Here is a 7,724-nt window from a genome sequence, read left to right as displayed (position 1 = left end):
TAACGCCTGCCACACTTTCCTCCTTAGGGCCTTAGGTCGCGCTGCGTCACCTCCGAAGTAAAAGTACGGCTTACGCGAGCGCGACGTCCGATCTCCCGTTAAGAATTGATTGCAGACGGGACTTTTCACATATTCTAGAAGGTGGTGATTTTTTTTTTTAGGGTATCGCAGTAATACAGTGTTTGATTTTGTATTTGCGGAATTAACCTTAGGGGCTTTCATGTTTTCCTCGGTATGTTTTGGAGAAGCGGCTACTGCAACACTAAAAAAAAAAAATGGACTCAAAATTCTGTAATATTTAAAAGAATAAAGTGTGGCATTGTAAAAATGTTCGGTATACCTTGTGACTTTTTTGTATGACTACCAAGTTTTTACAATGCCTTGTCGGCGTGTTTGCACATATTGTGCGAATTTTATGCCCATGTATGATAATATATTGAAATAAAAAGGTGAAATTATGCGTGCGTTTTATTGCCGCGTGCTCGATCCTGACGTCGATTTTGTCCAACGGTTGCAATAACGACGGGAGGAGAAAAAAAAACGTGACTACTTTTAGGTTTGGACACAACACGAACAAAACGAAATGTCAAGATCCACAGGGTAGACCCCCACCCCTCCGTTTTTGATGTCGCTGAAGTCGAATATGACCATAAAAAAAATTTTAACTAGCCATTTCCCCGTTAACACCCCCATACGCCCCCTTCTGTCTAGGCTGCTGAAAACAAAAGATTACCGAAAATGAATCCAACCCCCTCAGCACCCTTTGCCACCCACATACACGCCTTTATCAGGGTTGGAATGGCAATTTTCATACAAAGTCAAGAGGTGTGACTCGGGGAATAGTCCACAGTACAGGCCCCCTCTGGAAAGTTGATTACCACATACTTTATAACTCCTGAGGAGCTTCGTTTTGACGAGTCTACCACATTTTTCCTCTGCGACTTTTCTCGATTCCTCCGCTTTTCCACTCGGAAAAGTCCAAAAACATGGCAATTTCTCGTTTTGATGAGTCTACCACATTTTTCCTCTGCGACTTTTCTCGATTCCTCCGCTTTTCCACTCGGAAAAGTCCAAAAACATGGCAATTTCCCGGGGTCTTGAAAGTCAAGAAAAAATACTCCAATTTAAGAAAGGTGAGGGGACTTACGGTTGAAAAAGTACTGAACTATGAGAGACGAGTAACCACTCAACTGAAATATGCTAATTCCATGTCAAATCGACCGACGGTTGGAATCGACCCCTTTCAATTTGGACGAAATTTGGTCAAAAGTTTTCCTTTATTATAAAGCAAAGATCTGCCTAAGGAAAAAAATAAAAAAATTTTTTTTTGTTATTCAAAATTTAAATTTCACATTTTTCAAGTTTATTTTTTAAATGTCTCGAAAACTATGCTATGAAAAAAATAAATATATTCCGAAAAATAATTTTGAATGAAAAATTTGTAGAATTTTGAATTTAAAAAAATCGTCAATATCGACTATCGACATAAATTTTTGGCTCAATTTTTTTTTATAAAATATCAATAGATCCTGAAATTTCCAGTTGCATTTTTTTTTCAAAAATATGAGTTTTTTTAATCGCGAAGTCAAGTAAAGTTAAGAAAACGTATAGTTTTGTAATTTTGAGCAGGAAAAAGTTTATTTTATGACATAAGAACATAAAAACGTCTGAAATTTCATAACCAAGATAAGTGATTTCAGTTTTCAGAAAACAGCATTTTGATAGATAGGGTCAATCCATGTTCTTGAAGTATAGAAAGAACGTGGCGAAGCTTTATAAGCCCATCGTCTACTGATTCAAAAGGAATACAAATGAATTAGTTAGGCCAAAGGGAGTACGGAGGAATTCGTAATGTCCCTCTGGTGTTATCGCTATTTTCTCAGTTGAATTCAAATGAATTTGATAATAGCTTGAAGCGAGGTCAAGACAAGTAAATAATTTACAATTGACAAGTTTATCAACTAATTCATCAATAATGGGCATTGGAAATTTATCTTTTATAATAATCTTATTGAGAGCAGTGTAATTGACGTTTTTCTCCTCCTTTTTTATCTACCAACTTTTTGTTGTATAAATTTTTTCTGAAACCCCATCGCTGTTGTTGAAACAATTTTTTTTTCAAATATTTCATCAAATTTCATCGGATTTGGAAAAAAACATGTATTGTGTAATGAAATTCCAATCTGTTTGTATTCGACCTAAACGATTTTTGATGTCCCACAATAGCTTTTACGATGACAGTAAGAACAACATAATAAAATAACAATAACTCGAACAACAATATCATTAATAACAAAAAAGATTACTTTAGTTAACTCAGTTGATACTAGAATTGAATTACACCTATTTTATAAAAAAATATAACAAAATTACTAAAAAAATTACATAACCACGTTGGTAAGAGTTGGGCAATGCATCAATCAGAAACGGCAAACATGCATAATCAGAAGATGGCACATTCAAAGAAGAACATTTTTTTTATAGTTTTCGGGATACAATATTGAATTAGCCAGTACATTTTTAAACCTAACTACACATTCAAGCTAATAGATTGGAGCTTCGTTACGTAACCCATGTTTTTTCCAAATTCGATGAAATTTGAATAAAATATTCGTAAAAAAAATTTTTCAACGACAATGGGGTTTCAGAAAAAATGTTATAGAACAAAAAGTTCTTGAAATTCATCAGAGAATACGTCCAAATTTTTTCAGAATTTTTGGAGTGAACGGTCAAATTTGAAAAATATAAAAACGTCTCATTATGTAAAAATTTAAGGGTATTTGTTGCAATTTTAAGGTTTTGTTCTATAAAATTTTTTCGGAAACTACCATTTTCAAGAAAAAAGTTTCTAAAGATTTTGAGTTTTTTTCCTTTGAGCTGGCATTTTGGTCATTAAGATCTCAAAAAAAATTTTTGGATGCATGTATCTTGAACTTTAAGGTATGCCATGATATTTTCACTCCATTTATAAATCCTTACCTGATTTCGATGCGGAAATCCAATTTGAAAAAAAATTTTGGTGAAAAATTCGGACTTTTTGGGAAACCCCATATAGTGACTTCCAGCTGCATTTTCAAGGAATCCGATCACAGATTTTACGTCGGATTTTTAAATTTTTTTATCTTTTTTTGTCATTGCAGTCGTTGAAAAATGAACCAAAAATACGTCCTTCAGACGTTAAGACGGCGATTTCTGCCACCAGGGATTTTTTGGCGCTAGCATCACTTAAAATTATTAAATTGCAATATATCCGCGATAATTTTTAAGATGCAAGCGCACCAAGCGGCGAAAGCAGTAAGCTCCGAGAGAAGGTAATTTTGACATTCCCGTTTGTGTTTACTTCTGTTTACACATTCATTTGAACATTTGTCTTATTTGCTATTATTATTAGTAATTTAGGTTTCAAATATTTCATAAATAAATTTTAAGGCAAGTATTTATGTCTACTTTATTTGTCTCTAGCATTACAATGTAATGTACATTTTATTAAGTTATAACTATGAACTTATCCGTTGTGGAATACATTTCCTATTTACATATATGCTAACGAAAACTCTCGTTGTATATTAGAAGGAGAGGCAGTTTTTAAGGCTGATCATGTGGTACTATATGGGAAAATTGAGCAAAGTTAATTTAAATTTAGAAATTTATATTATGTCTGCAGACTAGTGCCCTTACTTACTAACAACCCTCATGAAATTCAGGGAGTATTATCTATCGGCAATAATATTTTGAAAATTTCTTCAATGGTTTGATGAAAACTTAATTCTGGATTTTTCTTGGACCATGAAGAGCAACCTTGAACTGAACAATAATAGTTTGACAGTTTCTTCTTTCTATCCATAATTGCTGAAATTTTCCTCACACTATTTTCTTAAAATAACAGTGTTCAAAAAACGAACACTAAACACAGTTTTAAATAAAATACAAAACGATATGTCACACACAGAAGAAATGTTTACCTTGTTTCGCTAGTATCACTTGTCACCGCCAGAGGGCGAGCTCTTAGCTGCATTCGCGAATAGCTAGGATAAGAACCTCGCTGTACAGCGGTAGTATAATTTAAAGTCAATATAAGTATGACTTTTGAACAAAAGGTGTCGCAGGCATACCGTGGAATTAATCTCAACACGTAATACATTTATTAGACCGATCAAAATAACTCATTTAGAGGAAAAAAAAGAAAATTGTTACCTAGACTATAGACTTTTATAAACGAAAGAAGGTAACGAAATATAATTAATATTTTTTAATTTTTCAAAAATGTGCTTTTTCGGCTTGCCAGGGCCTATCATAGCAATGTTACCATTATTAACGTTAGATATTTTTGAATACAGCAATACTTTTTTAATTGTTATCATAATGTGATCTACATATACGTTTNATATAACGAAATATAATTAATATTTTTTAATTTTTCAAAAATGTGCTTTTTCGGCTTGCCAGGGCCTATCATAGCAATGTTACCATTATTAACGTTAGATATTTTTGAATACAGCAATACTTTTTTAATTGTTATCATAATGTGATCCACAAATACGTTTGGCTTTGATAGATTAAACGTATACATTTTAAATTTAAAAGCAAATAGGTACCTACCTATTTATTAACAAAAACTACTAAGAGTGTTAATTTAAATGTATTTAACAATTCTATTTGTTCAAACAATCTAAAATTTCAAAATATTGATTGAAGTCATATGTCGCATGACATAACCTATCTTTTATGAATCAAATCTGGGCGGGCTGGCGCAAATAAATGTTCTTTGGGCTGGCGGGTGGCGGGCATAAAGCTCTATGGGCAGGGTTGCCAGATGAATTTTATCTATTGTCGTCACTAGATGGAAATACAGTAGCCAAAAAGTCTGATCGAAATAAAAGTTGTTAAAAAATTAAATTATTTTTATAGAACTAAACATTCTGAAAGAATATTTAAAAATCAGACATAAAAGAGTAACAAAATACAAATTGGACTGCAAAGAAAATATTTCATCGCAGATTCGAATAAGAAATTTTATATTTTATCTTCAAACAAGTGACACTTTATACAAATAATTACTACTGTCGTATAAAAGTATAAAAATCGTTAGTTGCTATGTGAAATTTTGGCAGCCATTAGAGTACGGTGTCATGTCGCCACAATGGCGATAAATCGCTACATTTGGCAACTTTGTCTATGGGGCAGGCGAATAACAATCACGGTCCGTAAAGAGACGGTCGCCGCATAAGTCAATCAGCCAATAAAAAAAACAAATACGTTACCAAATTCCTCAGTTTATCTTCGTTCAACCGTCATCTCTTTCTGACTCATTGCATATCCTATAAGAAAATAAGTAGTCCAAGCATTATAGAGAAATGCTTACAGAAATTATTACCTGGACAAAAAAAATATGACCGTATAGAAAATTAAATTTTAAACTGAGTTTCTTGTTCTTTAAACTCGATCCAATATGGCGAACATGGTTAAAAAAAATCGCAAAGTTGAAAAAAACGGTTTTTCTAAAATAACTAAAAAAATATAGCACGGATTGAAAAATTTTAAATGAGAAAGTTGTAGGTTTTAAAAAGATCTATCGACTGATTTTTTGAAAGTATCGATTGCTTTGTTACTTTTCGAGATATATCGAAAAAACCGTTAAAAATCTTCTCTTTTCTCTTCTTCTATAACTCGTTTACATTTACGTGCCCATATTTGCTATTTACTGCAAGCATAGCCCGCGGCAAGCCAAAAAAGTACATTTTTGAAAAATTTAAAAATATTAATTATTTTTCGAGATATATCGATTTTTTGAAAAAAAGGCGCTCTCGAAAATTGGCTAGATCTTCTCAGCGGATAGCCCTACAGTAACGATTTTCGGTTTATTTTCTTCGTAAAGAGTTATATTATCATGCTGTTAAAAAATGTTGACGATTTTATTAATTTTAAGGATCAAAAAATGACTGAAAAAGTTGCACTTTTTTTGGGTATGTTTTTTTCAAATAACTATTTCAATTTTTATTATTTTTTTGTACTTAATCTGGGGTAGCTAAACACGAATATTATAGCATTTTCGCCTTAGAAGCAAAATAGACCCGTAAATGTTTAGTTTTCTTTCTTTAAAAGTCATTTTCATAAAATAAAAATTGAAATAGTAATTTGAAAAAAACATACCCAAAAAAGTGCAACTTATTCAAAGTCATTTTTTGATCCTTAAAATTAATAAAATCGTCAACATTTTTTAACAGCATGATAATATAACTCTTTACGAAGAAAATAAACCGAAAATCGTTACTGTAGGGCTATCCGCTGAGAAGATCTAGCCAATTTTCGAGAGCGCCTTTTTTTCAAAAAATCGATATATCTCGAAAAATAATTAATATTTTTAAATTTTTCAAAAATGTACTTTTTTGGCTTGCCGCGGGCTATGCTTGCAGTAAATAGCAAATATGGGCACGTAAATGTAAACGAGTTATAGAAGAAGAGAAAAGAGAAGATTTTTAACGGTTTTTTCGATATATCTCGAAAAGTAACAAAGCAATCGATACTTTCAAAAAATCAGTCGATAGATCTTTTTAAAACCTACAACTTTCTCATTTAAAATTTTTCAATACGTGCTATATTTTTTTAGTTATTTTAGAAAAACCGTTTTTTTCAACTTTGCGATTTTTTTAACCATGTTCGCCATATTGGATCGAGTTTAAAGAACAAGAAACTCAATTTAAAATTTAATTTTCTATACGGTCATATTTTTTTTGTTCAGGTAATAATTTCTGCAAATTTAACATTAATCCGTGACAGGATGCTTGGACTAAAGAGGCAAATTTAAAATTGTCACTTTTCTTGTACCACGCTCCTTTTAACATGAAATAATAAATTTAATCAGTTATTATTATGATTAATTAACAGGTAATTTGAGTCTAAAATGTTACAATATTCTCTTTGCCTCCAAAATATAAATTGTGTACAATTTATATGATCATATTGTATCTGCTTTTGTCTTTAAATTTGTTACCTGTTACCTGACCTGTTAAATTTCAAATAACATACCAAAGTACTTTAAATCTTTATAATAGGCTGCAACATAATTTATTTTTGTACGTATCAACTACAGTTATCATATTTATCCTTTTACAGTTGATGTTCCGAATTAAAAAATTCTTAAGTTTTTACAAGTAAACTATATAGGTAGTTTTTAGCCTTGAAACAGTTTTTTTTTCAGTGTTCGGAGTTGAATGGAGGAATAAAATGAAGGGAAGAGGAGGAAAAGTTATTCTCACAGAACTTTTGACATTTAATTTTAAGAAAAATTGTCAATTTTACAAAAATATTAAAATCACATTTCGATAGATACTGAAAATTTCCAGTGGCTTTTCTAACAATCACAACAATTTGTTATACAACAATAACAATAATTTAGTCCTTTTTGAAGTGAATACAATCATTTAAACTAGAAATTTAACATTTAACCTGTTTTCTTTAAGTCTTTTTCTTGATGATAAACTTAATAGCTCTGCTTGAAGATCGCGTTCAAAGTTTGAGTCTTCAAAATAAAATTTTTAAATTGTCTTGGTTAGCACAATAAAAATTATTATTGCAAATTGCAACACTACACCTCACTCCTGACATTTTTACGTGGTAAATTAATGGTTTATATTAAACACTACACCATCAACTTATTAAAAACTATTATCAATAACTAACTAATTACTGCAAAATACTCAAACAACTATGAAAGATTTACTACT

The sequence above is a fragment of the Anoplophora glabripennis genome, unplaced genomic scaffold (assembly GCF_000390285.2).
Source record: "Anoplophora glabripennis isolate ALB-LARVAE unplaced genomic scaffold, Agla_2.0 scaffold294, whole genome shotgun sequence".
In the NCBI taxonomy this organism is placed as follows: Eukaryota; Metazoa; Arthropoda; class Insecta; order Coleoptera; family Cerambycidae; genus Anoplophora; species Anoplophora glabripennis.
Note: the sequence above shows the minus strand (reverse complement) of the source record.